Below are 21,891 nucleotides of genomic sequence, written 5' to 3'. Positions count from 1 at the left end.
AGAATATCTACATTCTTGTCCTCAAAAGAATGCTGCTTCTCTTTGAGTGAAATCATTCTTACCTGAAAACATCCTTCCCCATGTTAGAATATACATTTTTGGGGCTTTGGACAAACGTTAGACTAGATCTGTCCAATCCACTATAATTTTCGGACTATAAACCGTGTGGTTTAAACAATGCTGTGGATAATTAATTAATTTTTCGGGATTCACAAGCTTCACATGCCACCAATAAATTTAGCCTTGTCACATCCGAACAATTAAACCTCGGAACGGATCACGGTGGACCAATGCAATTGTTCGCATTAAATCAAACACAGTGAGCCATTTAGCGCATTATGCACTCACCCTCATCTTGGTGACGACACAAAGAGAAAAGAAATGCACAAAACGCAGCACCAAGGCCGAAGGATAGGAGGCGAAATGTCTTGTAAGACAAACTGAACAGAACTGTATTGATCAAGACAAATCATGTTGTCTTCGTAAAGGCAGAATTGGTACAGATTAGGGTTGTACGGTATACCGGTATTACTATAGTATAGTACCACGATACCAATTAATCATATTCGGTAGGGCTGCGAATCTTTGGGTGTTCCACGATTCGATTCAATATCGATTCTTGGGGTCACGATTCGATAATATATCAATTTTTTTTTGATTCGACGCGATTCTCGACTCAAAAATGATATTTTTCTGATTCAAAACGATTCTGTATTCATTCAATACATAGGATTTCAACAGGATCTACCCCAGTCTGCTGACATGCTAGCAGGGTAGTAGATTAAAAAAAAAAAAAAAGCTTTTGTAATTGTAAAGGACAATGTTTTATCAACTGATTGCAATAATGTAAATTTGTTTTAACTATTAAACAAACCAAAAATATGACTTATTTTATCTTTGTGAAAACATTGTGAAAACACAGTTTGTTGTCAAGCTTATGAGATGTGATGCAAGTGTAAGCCACTGTGACAGTATTTGTTCTTTTTTTTAATTTTTTATAAATGTCTAATGATAATGTAAATGAGGGATTTTTAATCACTGCTATGCCGAAATTATAACTAATATTGATACTGTTGTTGATAATATTCATTTTTGTTTCACTACTTTTGGTTTGTTCTGTGTCGTGTTTGTGTCTCATCTCAATTGCTCTGTTTATTGCAGTTCTGAGTGTTGCTGGGTCAGGTTTGGTTTTGGATTTTGATTGCATTGTTATGGTTTATGGTATTGCTGTGTAGTGGTTTGTTGGATTGATAAAAAAATTAATAATAATAAAGAACAAAAAAATAAAAAAATAAAATCGATTCTGAATCGCACAACGTATTCGATTCGTATTCGAATCGATTTTTTCCCACACCCCTAATATTCGGTACTATACCGCCTCTAAAAAGAACCGGTCCCCTGCCCACCCCCCGTCGTCGTTACGCTGTGTCATTGCTGGTTTATGAGCGGAGGAGCATGTTCGGCAGCGCACAATCACGGAGTACTTACAAGCAGACACAGTGTGTAGACAGAAAAGGGAGAACAGACGCATTTCGGCTTCAAAACTAACGATAAAGATGAAGCTATAACATTTAAATGTCCTTAAGAAGAGGTGCTTTAAGTCATGGCTAACTAGCTAGCGGCTAAAGTCAAGCCACAGTCGGCAGTGTTTTATCTCCTTCTAAATCCCTAATTCTCGCCTCCATGGCGACAAATAAAGTACGTTTCTTAGAAGTATTATCCATGCAGGACGAGGAATAGCGAAACATGCTTCACAACACACCGTAGTTCACGGGCGTAACGGATAATGACGCCGTACCTGAATGTAAACAAACGCCATGGGTGGATCTATACCTAACATCCACTGTAATGATACCAAGTACAAGAGCGTATCTAGTCCATACTACTATGACAACATCGATATATTTTGACATCACAAAATCATCTTTATTTTTTGAAAATGTATGTTATGTTTATAAACTCAGGAAATATGTCCCTGGACACATGAGGACTTTTAATATGACCAATGTATGATCCTGTTACGACTTGGTATCGGATTGATGCCTAAATTTGTGGTATCATCCAAAACTTATGTAAAGCATCCACACAACAGAAGGATAGGTGCTTATTACATTTTAACAGAAGTGTAGATGGAACATTTTAAAAGAGAAAGTAAGCAGATATAAACAGTGAATTAACAAGTAGATTAATAATTCATTTTCTACCACTTGTCATTAATAATGTTGACAAAATAATAGAATGATAAATGACACAATATGTTACTGCATATCAGCAGACTAAATTAGGAGCCTTTGTTTGCTTACTTACTACTAAAAGACAAGTTGTCTTGTATGTTCACTTTTTTATTTAAGGACATACTTTCAATAAGAAACACATGTTAATGTACTGTAAGATTTTTTCTCAAAATAAAGCCAACAATGCCATTTTTTTGTGGTCCCCTTTATTTAGAAAAGTATCAAAAACTACCGAAAAGTATCGAAATACATTCAGGTACCGGTACCAAAATATTGGTATCGGGACAACACTAGTACAGATCTTGGATATTATGATATTATCAGATTGTGCGGGTGTTATGTGTTTACTCTGTGTGTCACGAACCACCGAGCGAACACAACAACATCATCCAGATGTTGCCTTTCTCACACATCACATACCCAGAACATCGAGCGAAAGCCTGGGGGGGGGCGGGCAAAAAGCAGGAGTGGGTGTGTCCTGTGATAGTGCTCGCTAAAAATAAACCTTTGCCCTTGCATAATACTCCAGCGTGTGTGTGAGTGTGATTGACCGATGCCAGCAGGTCTGCACTACTATCAACCACACTATCAGGGACGTGGCACTTTTTAAAATGCCTCTGTTTGACTTTTGATGATATTGCTGATCTTATTTCAATTTCATGGCGCAAGACATGTCATTGAAATATGATCATGGTTTCTGTGTTTTTTAGGATCCACTGCGCATTTGATGGTTCCAGAATGTGATTTGCTTTGTTTAGGAATCTATGGCTAAAATCCCGCTCAAAGATCATCTATATACCACGATCCCTTAGACTAGGGGTGTCATTTTAGATCGGGGCCAGATGGAGAAAAATCTACTCCCAAGTGGGCCGGACTGGTGAAAATCACGGCACGATAACTTAAAAATAAAGACAACTTCAGATTGTTTTCTTTGTTTAAAAATAGACCAAGCACAATCTGAAATTGTACAAATCATAATGGGGTTTTTTACACGTACATGTTGCGGTTTAATAATATTCTATCTTTATTTGTCGTTATTCACATTTTCTTCATACATTATGTGATAATATTCATCAGTCAACTCATTGGTGTTAATTTTCAATCTATCAAGATAAAAAAATGATATAAAAAAAGAACGGTATGTTATTTATGTACAAACCCCGTTTCCATATGAGTTGGGAAATTGTGTTAGATGTAAATAAAAATGGAATACAATGATTTGCAAATCCTTTTCAACCCATATTCAGTTGAATATGCTACAAGGACAACATATTTGATGTTCAAACTGATAAACTTTTTTTTGTGTGCAAATCATTAACTTTAGAATTTGATGCCAGCAATATGTGAAAACGAAGTTGGGAAAGGTGGCAATAAATACTGATAAAGTTGAGGAATGCTCATAAAACACTTATTTGGAACATCCCACAGGTGTGCAGGCTAATTGGGAACAGGTGGGTGCCACGATTGGTATAAAAGCAGCTTCCATGAAATGCTAAGTAATTCACAAACAAGGATGGGGTGAGGGTCACCATTTTGTTAGCAAATTGTCGAACAGTTTTAGAACAACATTTCTCAACGTGTTATTGCAAGGAATTTAGGGATTTTACCATCTACGGTCCGTAAAATCATCAAAAGGTTCAGAGAATCTGGAGAAATCACTGCACATAAGCGATAATATTACAGACATTTGCTCCCTCAGGCGGTACAGCATAAAACACCAACATCCGTGTGTAAAGGATATCACCACATGGGCTCAGGTACACTCCATAAAACCACTGTCAGTAACTACAGTTGGTCCCTACATCTGTAAGTGGAAGTTAAAACTCTACTATGCAAAGCCAAAGCCATTTATCAACAACACCCAGGAACGCCGCCGGCTTAGCTGGGCCCGGGTCCATCTAAGATGGACTGATGCAAAGTGGAAAAGTGTTCTGTGGTCTGACGAGTCCACATTTCAAATTATATTTGGAAACTGTGGACGTGGTGTCCTCAGGAACAAAGAGGAAAATAACCATCTGGATTGTTATAGGCGCAAAGTTCAAAAGCCAGCTTCTTTGATGGTATGGGGGTGCATTAGTGCCCTAGGCATGGGTAACTTACACATCTGTGAAGGCACCATTAATGCTGAATGGTCCATACAGGTTTTGGAGCAACATATGTTGTCATCCAAGCAACGTTATCATGGACGCCCCTGCTTATTTCAGCAAAAAATAACAAGCCACGTGTTACAACAGCGTGGCTTCGTAGGAAAAAAGTGTGGGTACTTTCCTGGCCCACCAGCAGTCCAGACATGTCTCCCATCGAAAATGTGTGACACATTATGAGGCCTAAAATACGACAACAAGACCCCGGACTGTTGAACGACTGAAGCTCTACATAAAACAAGAATGGGAAAGAATTCCACTTTCAAAGCTTCAACAATTAGTTTCCTCAGTTCCCAAACGTTTATTGAGTGTGGTTAAAAGAAAACGTGATGTAACACAGTGGTGAACATGCCCTTTCCCAACTACTTTGGCACGTGTTGGAGCCATGAAATTCTAAGTTAATTATTATTTGCAAAACAAGATAAAGTTTATGAGTTCGGACATCAAATATGTTGTCTTTGTAGCATATTCAACTGATTATGGGTTGAAAATGATTTGCAAATCATTGTATTCCGTTTATATTTACATCTAACACAATTTCCCAACTCATGGAAACGGGGTTTGTAGTTTGATCATTTTTCTCGACTGATCATGTGGTCTATTTTGTGTATATGTAGCATCATCTACAAAAATACAAATAATTGCTATTGCGACATCCAGTGGACACATTTAGAACAGCTGTTTCTTTCATTCAAAGATTTCAGATTAGTTTTAATTCTTAGCAAACACATCTCGCGGGTTGGATAAAGTCAGCTCGCGGGCCTGATCCGGCCCTCGGGCCGTACGTTTGACACCCTTGCCTAAGATGTTGTTTTGTCAATCTGTTGCAAAAACGCTTGTCCACATCAAAGTCAGATTCAGAATCGGATTTATTGGCCAAATATGTTTAACACACAAATAATCTGATTCGGTAGATTATGCTCTCTTTGTCTATCTGTTGCAAACAGCCCCTTTAAGTCGCCCAGCAGCTATAAAATTGATATTTCTGAACAGGCAATATGTCTACCGTATTTTTCGGACTACAAGGCGCATTTAAAATCCTTTAATTTTCTCAAAAATCGCCAGGGCGTCCGGTGCGCCTAATGTACGGCATGATTCTGGTTGTGCATACCGACCTAGAAGCAATTTTATTTGGTACATGGCGTAAAGATATGTGTGACCAGTAGATGGCAGTCAAACATAAGAGATACGTGAAAACTGCAAGATGACGTCAGTGAACAACACCAAAACTTTAAATGTTCCATTGAGAATATAGAACATTACAGACTGCGCTCAAAAATCTGTAAAAATGTTTTATTACGACTTCGGTAAGCTATGAAGCTGCACCGCTTGCTGGATTGTCGGCGCATTAAACATACAAGTATTATTATGGTGCTTGTATGAGGACCGCAAAATGGCACCTATTAGTAAACATACTACCTGGCTGTTTGTTTCGAAATATTATATATATGGTATTTGGTATTCTGGTACCTGCTGATCTGTATTTGCGATCTGCATAAGTCCTGAAAATGTGCGCGTGTCCGCCATTGTAGTCCGCGTCGACACCGTAGACGTAAGCTTCTTCTTTCTCTCTACCTTCTTATGGGACATTTATCTTCCGCTGTTGCTATTTCTAACATAAAGTAGTGTAAAGTTCTTACTTATATCTGTCAGCAGACTACCTATGAAAGCGTTAAAAACTGTAGTGGGTTTACATAATTCACGCACGGAACTTTAGTTATGAGAGGGTTCCGGTTAGGCGATTTTTCACGGGACACATTTACGGCGTTGTTGTTGCTTTATTGAGCCACGGATGAGGATATGCTGCTCCATTATTGATTCAGTTAAAGTCTGAATATCATTAAAACAGTTCGCTCCATCTTTTGACACTTCTTCTACCCCCGTCCTTGCACGCTACACCGCTACAACAAAGATGACGGGGAGAAGACGCTGTTGAAGGTGAGCCATGTAAATAAGACTGCCCACAAAACGGCGCGTCCTGAAGACACCCTCAGAAAGCTACTTGAAGATGATCTGTAAAACATAATCTATGTAACATTTTCACTGAAGAATCACCATCACTTGTTATGTAGACCACAAGATAGTGTTTTAAATTGAGAAAAACATCATTTTACCCCCTTTAATGCGCCTTATAATCCTGTGCGCCTTTTGTATGAAAATAGACCTGAATAGACCGGCTCATCGGCAGTGTGCCTTATAATCTGGTGCGCCCTATGTTTCAATCAGTCAATCAATCAATGTTTATTTATATAGCCCTAAATCACAAATGTCTCAAAGGACTGTACAAACCATTACGACTACGACATCCTCGGAAGAACCCACAAAAGGGTAAGGAAAACTCACACCCAGTGGGCAGGGAGAATTCACATCCAGTGGGACGCCAGTGACAATGCTGACTATGAGAAACCTTGGAGAGGACCTCAGAAGTGGGCAACCCACCCCCCTCTAGGGGACCGAAAGTAATGGATGTCGAGCGGGTCTATCATGATACTGTGAAAGTTCAATCCATAGTGGCTCCAACACAGCCGCGAGAGTTCAGTTCAAAGCGGATCCAAGACAGCAGCGAGAGTCCCGTCCACAGGAAACCATCTCAAGCGGAGGTGGATCAGCAGTGTAGAGATGTCCCCAACCGATACACAGGCGAGCGGTCCATCCTGGGTCCCGACGAGCGGTCCATCCTGGGTCTCGACTCTGGACAGCCAGTACTTCATCCATGGTCATCGGACTAGACCCCCTCCACAAGGGAGGGGGGGACATAGGAGAAAAAAGAAAAGAAGCGGTAGGTCAACTGGTCTAAAAAGGAGGTCTATTTAAAGGCTAGAGTATACAGATGAGTTTTAAGGTGAGACTTAAATGCTTCTACTGAGGTAGCATCTCATTTCAGAAAATACGGTATTTTATTTCTGACAGTCCGTATGTTGACATGCACACAGACGGAATATTGTCTCTTTTTATCGTTTCTCTTTAAAGCGCAATCGTCTCCTCTCTAACCGCCACATTTGTGCATAACTGTGCCAGTTTGTACGCTCATTACAGACGGGCTGAATATAGGCGCCAAAACATTGGCTGTAACAGTTTCACTCTTGATGAATCACTTTGATAGCACTAAATGATTATAGTTGCATTTCCTCCTCCTATTATTGTAGGCGTTGTGATAACCATTATACTGTATATTCTGCATATACATGGAGACAGATACGCTTACTAAATTGTGCTCTCTGTTTTGCTCATTTAAGAGACACAGTCCTATGCAATCAAGTTTAGTAGATCAGTTATGCGTGCGCTATCAAGTTTGCATGTTCTAATACACTATATTGCCAAAAGTAATTAGCCAACTGCCTTGACTCAAACTTGAAGTGCCATCCCATTCCTAACCCATAGGGTTCAATATGTTGCCGGTCCACCTTTTGCAGCTATTACAGCTTCAACTCTTCTGGGTAGGCTGTCCACAAGGTTGCGGAGTGTGTTTATAGGAATTTTCCACCATTCTTCCAGAAGCGCATTGGTGAGTTCACACACTGATGTTTGGTCGAGAAGGCCTGGCTCTCAGTCTCCGTTCTAATTCATCCCAAAGGTGTTCTGTCGGGTTCAGGTCAGGACTCTGTGCAGGCCAGTCAAGTTAATCCACACCAGACTCTGTCATCCATGTCTTTATGGACCTTGCTTTGTGCACTGGTGCACAGTCATGTTGGAAGTGGAAGGGGCTTGCTCCAAACTGTTCCCACAATGTTGGGAGCATGGAATAGTCCAAAGTGTGTTGGTATCCTTGGCATTCAAAGTTCCTTTTACTGGAACTAACTGACTGTGCAGAAAGTGGGTGACCTCTTTGCACTGTGCGCTTGAGCATCCGCTGACCCCTCTCTGTCTATTTACGTGGCTTACCACTTCGTGGCTGAGTTGCTGTTGTTCCCAAACTCTTCCATTTTCTTATAATAAAGCCGAAAGTTGACTTTGGAATATTTAGGAGCGAGGAAATTTCACGACTGGATTTGTTGCACAGTTGGCATCCAATGACAGTTCCACGCTGGAAATCACTGAGCTCCTGAAAGCGGCCTATTCTTTCACAAATGTTTGTAGAAACAGTCTCCATGCCTAAGTGCTTGAATTCATAAACATGTGGCCGGGCCAAGTGGCTAGGACACCTGATTCTGATCATTTGGATGGTTGGACAAATACTTTTGGCAATATAGTGTAAATGCAAATCTTTAGGCCCTCTATGTTTTAGTACTCTAAAGCAAAAATGCAAGTAAAATATTTTATGCCGACAAGGGATAAAGGATATGAAATGTCTCTTGGGTTCGATTCTATGAAAATACTGAACAGTATGCAAGTTATTGACTGGATCCCACCATGCATCTCTGGAGGAGAGAACAAACAAACATCCAATGCTGATACAAGTAATGGTTCTCTGTAAGCAGATCAAGTTTCCCGTGATACTGTTTTATTTATAACAACCTCCCTCCCATCCCTTGTAAGCTTTAATGCAACGGTCATCACTATTCTCCCCATCAGTCACCACCATGGTCTATTTCTGTGCTATGGTGTCCTGTAGTGTACTTCAGTCCTGCATTGACAAACAGCTGTGTTTCACTTTGGGAAACGTAAGCCAAGCTTCACAGTTAATTTCAGGATCTGGTTAGGAACGGTAAACCCCAGTTCAAAAGCTGGCGGGCGGAGTGATGTTACTGTGTGACATAGTGGCGTGCGGTGAAGTTCATGGCTGGTGAGGCACTGACTTCATCACAGTCAGATTTATAATCATATGAATCCTGAAGAGTATCTTATTCACCATTTGATTGGCAGCAGTTAACGGGTTATGTTTAAAAGCTCATACCAGCATTCTTTACACATACAAACTAGCACACAAAAAAGCACATTTGATAAAAAAAGAAACGTTATTATGGTCTTACCTTTACTTATAAATGAAGTCAATGCGCCGCTCTTTCTGAACAAAAGCATCGATAACTTGTTTGTACGAGTCTTTCTTATCCTTCTTCAGTTTTAAAAGTCTCTTTGTCTTGATGGAGACCACTGTCTGAAGCAAACCTTTTAGCACTGGCGTTGGTCTTCCTTTAAAGGCCTACTGAAATGAGATTTTTTTAAAAAACGGGGATAGCAGGTCCATTCTATGTGTCATACTTGATAATTTCGCAATATTGCCATATTTTTGCTGAAAGGATTTAGTAGAGAACATCCACAATAAAGTTCACAACTTTCGGTGCTAAGAGAAAAGGCCTGCCTCTACCGGAAGTCGCGGACGATGAATTCACATGTTGATGGCTCCTCACATATTCACTTTGAATTTAATGGGAGCCTACAACAAAAAGTGCTATTCGGACCGAGAAAACGACAATTTCCCCATTGATTTGAGCGAGGATGAAAGATTCGTGTTTGAGGATATTGATAGCGACGGACAAGAAAACAAAAAAAAGTTTAAAAAAAGAAAGCGCGATTGCATTGGGAAGGATTCCAATGTTTTTAGAGACATTTACCAGGATAATTCTGGGAAATCCCTTATCTTTCTATTGTGTTGCTAGTGTTTTAGTGAGTTTAACAGTACCTGATAGTCGGAGGGGTGTTTCCACGGGTGTCTTGACGCCGATGTCTCAGGGGAGTCGACGGCAGCTATGGACGGCACAAGCTCAACTTCTCTCAGGTAAAAAGCGGCTTTATAACACAATTTTCTCACCGAAAACTGCTGGTTGACATTCCGTCGTGATTCATGTTAGCTTGACTGCGCTCTGATCCATAGTAAAGTTTCACCTCCAGGAATTTTAAACAAGGAATCACCGTGTGTTTGTGTGGCTAAAGGTTAAAGCTTCCCAACTCCATCTTTCTACTTTGACTCCTCCAATATTAATTGAACAAATTGCAAAAGATTCAGCAAAACAGATCTCCAAAATACTGTGTAATTATGCGGTTAAAGCCGACCACTTTTAGCTGTGTGTGTGCGCAGCGCTCATACTTCCTAAAAACCTGTGACGTCTTACGTACACGTCCTCATTACATGATGTTTTCAAGACGAAACTCCCGGGAAATTTTAAAATTGCAATTTAGTAAACTAAAAAGGCCGTATTGGCATGTGTTGCAATGTTAATATTTCATCATTGATATATAAACTATCAGACTGCGTGGTGGGTAGTAGTGGGTTTCAGTAGGCCTTTAATTATTACCTCCTGCTTTGATTGAAAGTCCAGTTTAGAAATCTGTTTTATTTTAGATATGTAATCATCCATGTTAAAAGAGGACAAAATAAACGATCGCTGCCGCTGCACTTGATTTGCTAACTGTAGCTTGTTGTCACTTATTCTGCAGCCGAGTATTCGCAAGAATGATCTCTGGGATCACTAGCGCCCTCTACCACCATGAGGCGGGAGAACGGGTGCCTCACACAGTGTGTCTTCACAGCCGTTTTATGAATTTTCAGCACAAGAAATATGTTACACACATACAGTTGTTGACAAAATACACTGTACATTATATACCTCAGCTAACTAAACTATGGAAATGTATAATATAATTCATTGCGCAATCCACTGTGAGGCTCAACTGGCTGCTGAATCACCGCCAGTCTCTTCTCAGTATTTGAACGGAAAATGTGAAAATTCAGCGATTTTGAATAAAAATTATCTAAAACTGGTGAAGTTAAATAGAAAATAACTTTATAAAGTATAATCACTGGATACATATAACAATAAAATTTTTTTTTTCTTTTTACATTATTTTTCTTTCCATGATGGCACGTGAGGCACTGCCTCCCCTGACTGCACGTCACTGGTGTGACATATTTTCAGTTCAACATTACTGTTCACCTTGTAAGTCCACTTTATATTGCACACCTCGATGGCTAAGCCCCATACATCTGATTGTATGGAGATGTCTTACACAGGTCAATGTGTGCTACAAAAAACCTTCCGGAGACTGACAACTAGGGATGTGTAGCGAAACTTGATTCCATAATAGCACCGGTGCCAACGTAAACGATAGTAACATCATCAATCAATCAAACAATCCATCCATCCATCCATCATCTTCCGCTTATCCGAGGTCGGGTCGCGGGGGCAACAGCCTAAGCAGGGAAACCCAGACTTCCCTCTCCCCAGCCACTTGGTCTAGCTCTTCCCGGGGGATCCCGAGGCGTTCCCAGGCCAGCCGGGAGACATAGTCTTCCCAACGTGTCCTGGGTCTTCCCCGTGGCCTCCTACCGGTTGGACGTGCCCTAAACACCTCCCTAGGGAGGCGTTCGGAACCACCTCATCTGGCTCCTCTCGATGTGGAGGAGCAGCGGCTTTACTTTGAGTTCCTCCCGGATGGCAGAGCTTCTCACCCTATCTCTAAGGGAGAGCCCCGCCACACGGCGGAGGAAACTCATTTCGGCCGCTTGTACCCGTGATCTTATCCTTTCGGTCATGACCCAAAGCTCATGACCATAGGTGAGGATGGGAACGTAGATCGACCGGTAAATTGAGAGCTTTGCCTTCCGGCTCAGCTCCTTCTTCACCACAACGGATCGGTACAACGTCCGCATTACTGAGGACGCCGCACCGATCCGCCTGTCGATCTCACGATCCACTCTTCCCTCACTCGTGAACAAGACTCCTAGGTACTTGAACTCCTCCACTTGGGGCAGGGTCTCCTCCCCAACCCGGAGATGGCACTCCACCCTTTTCCGGGCGAGAACCATGGACTCGGATTTGGAGGTGCTGATTCTCATTCCGGTCGCTTCACACTCGGCTGCGAACCGATCCAGCGAGAGCTGAAGATCCCGGTCAGATGAAGCCATCAAGACCACATCATCTGCAAAAAGCAGAGACCTAATCCTGCGGTTACCAAACCGGAACCCCTCAACGCCTTGACTGCGCCTAGAAATTCTGTCCATAAAAGTTATGAACAGAATCGGTGACAAAGGACAGCCTTGGCGGAGTCCAACCCTCACTGGAAATGTGTTCGACTTACTGCCGGCAATGCGAACCAAGCTCTGGCACTGATCGTACAGGGAACGGACCGCCACAATAAGACAGTCCGATACCCCATACTCTCTGAGCACTCCCCACAGGACTTCCCGAGGGACACGGTCGAATGCCTTCTCCAAGTCCACAAAGCACATGTAGACTGGTTGGGCAAACTCCCATGCACCCTCAAGAACCCTGCCGAGAGTATAGAGCTGGTCCACAGTTCCACGACCAGGACGAAAACCACACTGTTCCTCCTGAATCCGAGGTTCGACTATCCGACATAGCCTCCTCTCCAGTACACCTGAATAAACCTTACCGGGAAGGCTGAGGAGTGTGATCCCACGATAGTTGGAACACACCCTCCGGTCCCCCTTCTTAAAGAGAGGAACCACCACCCCGGTCTGCCAATCCAGAGGTACCGCCCCCGATGTCCACGCGATGCTGCAAAGTCTTGTCAACCAAGACAGCCCCACAGCATCCAGAGCCTTAAGGAACTCCGGGCGGGTCTCGTCCACCCCTGGGGCCTTGCCACCGAGGAGCTTTTTAACTACCTCAGCGACCTCAGCCCCAGAAATAGGAGAGTCCACCACATATTCCCCAGGCACTGCTTCCTCATAGGAAGACGTGTTGGTGGGATTGAGGAGGTCTTCGAAGTATTCCTTCCACCTATCCACAACATCCGCAGTCGAGGTCAGCAGAACACCATCCGCACCATACACGGTGTTGATAGTGCACTGCTTCCCCTTCCTGAGGCGGCGGACGGTGGTCCAGAATCGCTTCGAAGCCGTCCGGAAGTCGTTTTCCATGGCTTCCCCAAACTCTTCCCATGTCCGAGTTTTTGCCTCCGCGACCGCTGAAGCTGCACACCGCTTGGCCTGTCGGTACCTGTCCACTGCCTCCGGAGTCCTATGAGCCAAAAGGACCCGATAGGACTCCTTCTTCAGCTTGACGGCATCCCTCACCGCTGGTGTCCACCAAGGGGTTTTAGGATTGCCGCCCCGACAGGCACCAACTACCTTGCGGCCACAGCTCCGATCTGCTGCCTCGACAATAGAGGTGCGGAACATGGTCCACTCGGACTCAATGTCCAGCACCTCCCTCGTGACATGTTCAAAGTTCTTCCGGAGGTGGGAATTGAAACTTTGTCTGACAGGAGACTCTGCCAGACGTTCCCAGCAGACCCTCACAATGCGTTTGGGCCTCCCAGGTCTGTCCGGCATCCTCCCCCACCATCGCAGCCAACTCACCACCAGGTGGTGATCGGTAGAAAGCTCCGCCCCTCTCTTCACCCGAGTGTCCAAAACATGAGGCCGCAAATCCGATGACACAACTACAAAGTCGATCATGGAACTGCGGCCTAGGGTGTCCTGGTGCCAAGTGCACATATGGACACCCTTATGTTTGAACATGGTGTTTGTTATCGACAAACTGTGACGAGCACAAAAGTCCAATAACAAAACACCACTCGGGTTCAGATCCGGGCGGCCATTCTTCCCAATCACGCCTCTCCAGGTTTCACTGTCGTTGCCAACGTGAGCGTTGAAGTCTCCCAGTAGGACAAGGGAATCACCCGGGGGAGCACTTTCCAGTACTCCCTTGAGTGTACCCAAAAAGGGTGGGTACTCTGAACTGCTGTTTGGTGCGTAAGCACAAACAACAGTCAGGACCCGTCCCCCCACCCGAAGGCGGAGGGAGGCTACCCTTTCGTCCACCGGGTTGAACTCCAACGTACAGGCTTTGAGCCGGGGGGAAACAAGAATTGCCACCCCAGCCCGTCGCCTCTCACTGCCGGCAACGCCAGAGTGGAAGAGGGTCCAATCCCTCTCGAGAGAAGTGGTTCCAGAGCCCTTGCTGTGCGTCGAAGTGAGTCCAACTATATCCAGCCGGAATTTCTCGACTTCGCGCACTAGCTCAGGCTCCTTCCCCCCCAGTGACGTGACGTTCCACGTCCCAAGAGCTAGCTTCTGTAGCCGAGGATCGGACCGCCAAGTGCCCTGCCTTCGGCTGTCGCCCAGCTCACAATGCACCCGACCTCTATGGCCCCTGCTATGGGTGGTGAGCCCATTGGAGGGGTGACCCACGTTGCCTCTTCGGGCTGTGCCCGGCCGGGCCCCATGGGAACAGGCCCGGCCACCAGGCGCTCGCCATCGTGCCCCACCTCCGGGCCTGGCTCCAGAGGGGGGCCCCGGTGACCCGCGTCCGGGCGAGGGAAATCTGGGTCCATGGTTTTTCATCTTCATAAAGGTCTTCGAGCTGCTCTTTGTCTGATCCCTCACCTAGAACCTGTTTGCCTTGGGAGACCCTACCAGGGGCTTTATGCCCCCGGACAACATAGCTCCTAGGATCATTGGGACACGCAAACTCCTCTACCACGATAAGGTTGCAGCTCAGAGAGGAGCAATCAAACAATGTTTTTTTATACAGCCCTAAATCACTAGTGTCTCAAAGGGCTGCACAAACCACAACGACATCCTCGGTAGAGCTGACATAAGGGCAAGGAAAACTACCCCAGTGGGACGTCGGTGACAGTGACAATGATGACTATGAGAAACCTTGGAGAGGACCGCATATTTGGGCAACCCCTCCCCCCCAGGGGACCAAAAGCAATGGATGTCGAGTGGGTCTAACATGATAGAAGAGGAAGCTATTGGTGCCTCATTTTGTTGCTAAATGATTGCCAACTCAGCCACTTGCAACAAGTGGTTGGAAATGATTTTGTACAAGTAATGTCTTACAAGTAACGTAGCGTTTAAATCATCTACTCTGGCCCACTGACCATCGTGGCATCTCCAACATTTCGGTCGCCAACGATTAATTCCAAAATGAATCACATCTCACACATCCATTAACTCAAATGTTCCTTTTTTTTAAATTACAAAATTAAATTCGGGAAATCGCAAAAAGCCGCTGCCTGACCAGGACTCAGAAAATCTGTAGAGACTCCTCCCACCCCCACCAAGGACTGTTCTCAGTGCTGGACTCTAGAAAGACGTTCCGCAGCCTCTGTAGCAGAACCTCCAGGTTCTGTAACAGCTTCTTCCCTCAGGCCATAAGACTCTTGAACGCAACATAATAATCCCCTCAATGCCCCCCCCCAAAACGGATTAACTTGCTGTAATATAAAGAAAATATAACATACATCCATAAACGTGGATGTTTATGTAAAAATACAAAATATTTATCTGTACAGTAAATCTATGTATTTATATTCGCACTTTATTGCTCTTTCATCCTGCACTACAACGAGCTAATGCAACAAAATGTTGTTCTTATCTGTACTGTAATGTTAAAATTTGGATGACAATTAAAAAGGAAGTGTAAGTCTTTTAAGTCTAAATAAAATTAGAGTCAAGAAAAATTATGGAATTTTGACATTTCAAATCTGTGGGGAACTTGAATGCAGCACTTCCTCATGATGCACCAATGATGGTTACAAGGAACAAGGTGCTTTCATGAACCCTCGGAATTATGAGCATCAGTATTACACACAATACAAGCCAGGGGCAGGTTTTTTGTTTTCTGTATTGCTGCAATAATTACGACGTGTTGTGGATCAGTGGTTCTCAAATGGGGGTACGCGTATCCCTGGGGGTACTTGAAGGTATGCCAAAGGGTACGTGAGATTTTTTTTAAATATTCTAAATAATACTTCAACAAAATATGAATGTAAGTTCATAAACTGTGAAAAGAAATGCAACATTGCAATATTCAGTGTTGACAGCTATATTTTTCGTGGACATGTTCCATAAATATTGATGTTAAATATTTATTTTTTTGTGAAGAAATGTTTAGAATTAAGTTGATGAATCCAGATGGATCTCTATTACAATCCCCAAAGAGGGCACTTTAAGTTGATGATTACTTCTATGTGTAGAAATCTTTATTTATAATTGAATCATTTGTTTATTTTTCAACAAGTTTTTAGTTATTTTTATATCTTTTTTCCAAATAGTTCAAGAAAGACCACTACAAATGAGCAATATTTTTGCACTGTTATACAATTTAATAAATCAGAAACTGATGACATAGTGCTGTATTTTACTTCTTTATCTCTTTTTTCAACCAAAAATGCCTTGCTCTGATTAGGGGGTACTTGAATTTAAAAAAAATTCACAGGGAGTACATCACTGAAAAAAGGTTGAGAACCACTGTTGTAGATTGTATTTCTTATTTCTTTAATCGTATAATCGAAGTATTTAAATTAATAGTTAAAATTCCAAACAAAAGGCATTGCTTTTGGCGTAGCGTGGTGCGTAGAGCTTCTGAGCCAACAACTTGAGGGTTCATGTTTCGATCCCCGCCTCTGTCATATAAGTCACTGCCGTCGTGTCCTTGGGCAAGACGTTTCACCCTTGCTCCAGGTGCCCCTCACACTGGTGTAAGAATGTGAATGAATATCTGGTGGTAGGTGCAAATTGGCAGCCACGCCTCTATCAGTCTACCCCAGGGTTCCTGTGGCTACAAATGTAGCTTACCACCACATACGTGTGAATGTGGAGTGAATGAATGATGGGTTCGCACTTCTCTGTGAGCGCTTTGAGTATCTAGTCGATAGAAAAGCGCTGTATAAATCTAATCCATAATTATTATTATTATGATTTTCATTTTTTGAAGTGCCGGTTTTGGCTTGAAAAGAAAAAAAAAAACATACGCATAGTGATGAAAAACAATGCCTTTTTATTTTTACAAAATTTTGTAACAACCCAATATTTGAGTAATTTATATTATTGAAACATCACAAAGTGATATATTCAACATTATAAAATCAAATGTTCATTATTGTCGATGATGTGGAAGAAATATGACGTGCCCGTTTTGTAACGTTCAGAATTTCGGGGTTCATGAATGCACCTTGATAGCCGCAACTGTGATTAGTGCATAACGGGGAAGTTCACATCGATATTTTAAGTTTCTACCAAGGAATACTACGTACAGTCTAACTAAAGATTAGGGAAAGTCATTTTAGAATTTTTTTTAATTTATAAATGAAATTGTAAATGGGTGTTTGGTGGGTAGATTTAAAATGTATTGTATTGTATTGTATTTTGTATTTTATATGATGATGTATATTTTAACTGTGGGTCCCTGTCCATAAGCTGTGTGCTTCTAGGATATTCTTTTTGCAGAACGGACTCTGATATTAACACAAAAAAACATCAATGTAATTTAAAATTATGTCTGTCTGTAAAGAAATACATAAATAAATAAAATAAAAAAGTAAAAGTGTTTTGTTTTTTTTATTGGGAATTTTATTGTAAAACTGTAAAATTGCAGTAGTGGTAAGTAAAGACCTTGTGTTTTTCTCCCTTTTTAGTACATTTTGAACACAAAAAATGGCCAATTATTCCCATATGCATGGTGAAAACATGTCTTGTATCTTTTGTTCTGAAAAGATGGCTCCCTAAAAGGATATGAGTGAGACACTCCAGTAATATGACTTAAGCGTTCAATTCAAGTTTTTTGTTGTTGCTATGTGTCATCACTCCCATCATCTAAGCCCCGTGTGAGTTTACTGAGTGTATTTTCTTCGTCTTTTTGTTGTTGTTGTTGCCACGGTGACCGTGTCTGTAAGGTTTGTCTGCTCGCCGGGACTTTTGTTGAAAGTTATGTGGAGGTGAAGGCGAACAACACGAAATCGCTTTAAACAGAGATGTGGGCACACTACTGAGCCAAAAGGCCCCTCTCGCCCGCCCCCCTATTTGTGTTTATCGCTCTTGCTGTGGGCGTCGAACTTGCGTCAAATCACCGAGAGTGCTGGTGGCAGGCAGCGTGGTCATTGTACTGATTAGTTGAAAGGACTTGTGCAGGGGAAAATATCGCAGTTGGTACATTTTAGTGCAATTTTTCATCCTCTCCTGTTGCTCTGTGATGAAGGTAGGCTCATTCTACACTAAGCCGACAAAGGTTATCCAGAGTAAATCCCACCTAACCTTATCCTTGTCCACACACACACAATGGTCGTCTAAGACCCCCTCCGTCCACAGTCCGCCGGCGCAACGCAACCTAATAAGCATGCGTTGAAAACTTGCACGTCATAGTCAGCTCTAGTGTTGCTTTGTGTGCAATTCTTAAATTAAATGTACTTATCTGAACAATATCCAGTGTTGTGGAATTTCAGTTAACTGGAATCCAGTGTGCTGTGGGGGCCTATTTTAGTGAATCACACCTGAGACATCATACATTAATCAAATCTTCAATGAACATGTGAAAGTAAACAATGTGATAAAGAACATTTTACATCAATCAATCTAGGGATCAAGAAATCTGGTAAGGACACTCCTCACTCTTTAGCCTTCATCTTCATTTTCCATTAGTTTTTGGGGACTTTATACACTCTGGACCTAAACGTTGAGTCTGCGATATGCAGTTGGGCAAAGAAGTATTTAGTCAGCCACCGATTGTGCAAGTTCAATCAATCAATCAATGTTTACTTATATAGCCCTAAGTCACTAGTGTCTCAAAGGGCTACACAAACCACTACGACATCCTCGGTAGGCCCACATAAGGGCAAGGAAAACTCACACCCAGTGGGACGTCGGTGGCAATGATGACTATGAGAACCTTGGAGAGGACGAAAGCAATGGATGTCGAGCGGGTCTAACATGATACTGTGAAAGTTCAATCCATAATGGATCCAACACAGCCGTGAGAGTCCAGTCCAAAGCGGATCCAACACAGCAGCGAGAGTCCCGTTCACAGTGGAGCCAGCAGGAAACCATCCCAAGCGGAGGCGGATCAGCAGCGCAGAGATGTCCCCAGCCGATACACAGGCAAGCAGTACATGGCCACCGGATCGGACCCTCTCCACGAGGGAGAGTGGGACATAGGAGAAAAAGAAAAGAAACGGCAGATCAACTGGTCTTTAAAGGCTAGAGTATACAAATGAGTTTTAAGGTGAGACTTAAATGCTTCCACTTAAAATGATGACAGATGTCTGTAATGTTCATCATCGGTACACTTCAACTGTGAGACAGAATGTAAAAAAAAAAAAAAATTAAGGAATTCACATTGTAGGAATTTTAAATAATTTATTTGTATATTATGGTGGAAAATAAATATTTGGTCAAACATTCAAAGCTCTCACTGATGGGAGGAGGTTTTGGCTCAAAATCTCACGATACATGGCCCCATTCATTTTTTCCTTAACACGGATCAATCGTCCTGTCCCCTTTGCAGAAAAACAGCCCCAAAGCATGATGTTTCCACCCCCATGCTTCACAGTAGGTGTGGTGTTCTTGGGATGCAACTCAGTATTCTTCTTCCTCCAAACACGACGAGTTGAGTTTATACCAAAAAGTTCTATTTTGGTTTCATATGACCACATGACATTCTCCCAATCCTCTGCTGTATCATCCATGTATCCATTTTGGTATAAACTCAACTCGTTGTGTTTGGAGGAAGAAGAATACTGAGTTGCATCCCAAGAACACCATACCTACTGTGAAGCATGAGGGTGGAAACGTCATGCTTTGGGGCTCTTTTTGTCTTTAAGGAGACAGGACGATTGATCTGTGTTAAGGAAAGAATGAATGGGGCCATGTATCGTGAGATTTTGAGCCAAAACCTCTTTCCATCAGTGAGAGCTTTGAAAGGTTGACCAAATACTTATTTTCCACCATAATTTACTAATAAATTCTTTAAAATTCCTACAATGTGAATTCCTGGATTTTTTTTCCACATTCTGTCTCTCACAGTTGAAGTGTACCTATGATGAAAATTACAGACCTCTGTCATCATTTTAAGTGGGAGAACTTGCACAATCGGTGGCTGACTAAATACTTTTTTGCCCCACTCTACATGGCGGGCAATAACGGTTACGGTCTGCTTTGCCAGTCCAAAAGTATTCCCCGTTTTCCGGAGTCTTCCCTCGACGGCCAGGTAATACAAAGCACACGCTACTTTTTTTTATCACATCAACAGGAGCCCGCATTCTCGTAGTCTCTCCTTCAACAAATGGACAAAGTTTTTCGGTAAGTACAATCAGAGCTGACCAAGACATTCGAAAGTTATTTTGCCGTCTGAGATGTGTTGTGTACGAAATAGCTGCAATCGTTTTCTCTTAAGGTATTCATGTGTGATTTCCACAAGTGTCTGTACATGTAGAAGGAGAAACACAGACATGTCTGGATGACTCGCGTCCATATTTCCAGTGGTTTATTATGAAGCTGGCTGCGGCGCGTTCTTTCTGACGTCACTTCCTGTGTGGGGCGCGGTCTTTCTGGCGTCACTTCCTCTCCGAACTCAGTTTGTCCATACAAAGCTACGTGCCGGAGATTCAAGAAATACACGGCGCACTTACCTGTGTAAAAAATTGTCCAAGGTGTGGCTGGAACGGGGTTTAGGCTAAATAATTGTTTGTTTAAGGGGTTATCCAGCTTAGTGTAGAAATAGCCTAACCCAACTTCCACTCTTTATTGCCCCTCAAATAGGCGTGAGTGTGACTCTCCTTAAATTTCTCAGAATTCCCATGTCACATGATGACTGTGAAGGTCTCCTCCTCCATCATCAGCAGTCCAAATATATAATCTCTGACACCATTATGTCAGGGGAAGACGTTATGTCTGAGTATATATATGTGCGGCGGGTCAAAGGTCAGAACAGAACGGACAAGCCGGTCCCACTAAAATGGTAGATATTTGATGGGAAGTTATTCGTGTTCCACCAAAGAATCGTTTGCATGTCGCACTCATGGTCTCTCAAGTGAAAATTAGGCGCTGGCTTCAAATAAGTGTGAAGAGCAGCTGCTTCCTCTTGGTGGCGGGTGAGAAGATTGTCGAGAGCGATTTGGGAGATTGGGCTCTTAAGTAAACTTGGTGGTGGGCTTTGAACGTGATATTTTCCGCGGCAGTTTTAGGCCCTGTCTACATTAGGCCTGATAACCCCTTAAACGAACAATTATTTAGCCTAAGCCCCAGTTTCAGCCACACTAACAAAGTTCAAGTTTCCTCTCCTTTGATATTTTTTTACAAGGGTAAGTGCGCCATGTATTTCTTGAATCTCTGGCTCTTGGCTTTGTATGGACTCATTGATCGTTTACAATTTGAATTCGGAAGGAAAGTAACACCAGAAAGACCGCGCCCCACCCAGGAAGTGACTTTAGAAAGAACGCGCCACAGCGAGTTTCATAAGAGACGCTTGTGGAAATCAATCAATCAATTAATCAATAAATGTTTATTTATATAGCCCTAAATCACAAGTATCTCAAAGTGCTGCACAAGCCACAACGACATCCACGGTACAGAGCCCACAAAAGGGCAAGGAAAAACTCACCCCAGTGGGACGTCGATGTGAATGAATACAGAAACCTTGGAGAGGACCGCAAATTTCACCATGTCAGTTTTAAACCACAGGTCCATCATTTGACTAGCAAACACGATAGTCCAGTATATCAGTCACCCACTACACCAGGGGCGCTAAAACACTTTTTCTGCAGGCGAGCTACTTTTCAATTGACCAAGTCGAGGAGATCTACCTCATTCCTATTTATAATTTATATTTATTTATGAAAGAGACATTTTTGTTAACAAGTTAATGGTGTTTAATGATAATACAAGCATG

This window comes from Nerophis ophidion, linkage group LG23 (assembly GCF_033978795.1).
Source record: "Nerophis ophidion isolate RoL-2023_Sa linkage group LG23, RoL_Noph_v1.0, whole genome shotgun sequence".
NCBI lineage: Eukaryota > Metazoa > Chordata > Actinopteri > Syngnathiformes > Syngnathidae > Nerophis > Nerophis ophidion.
The sequence above is the reverse complement of the archived record's forward strand: the minus strand, read 5'-3'. Positions refer to the sequence as shown.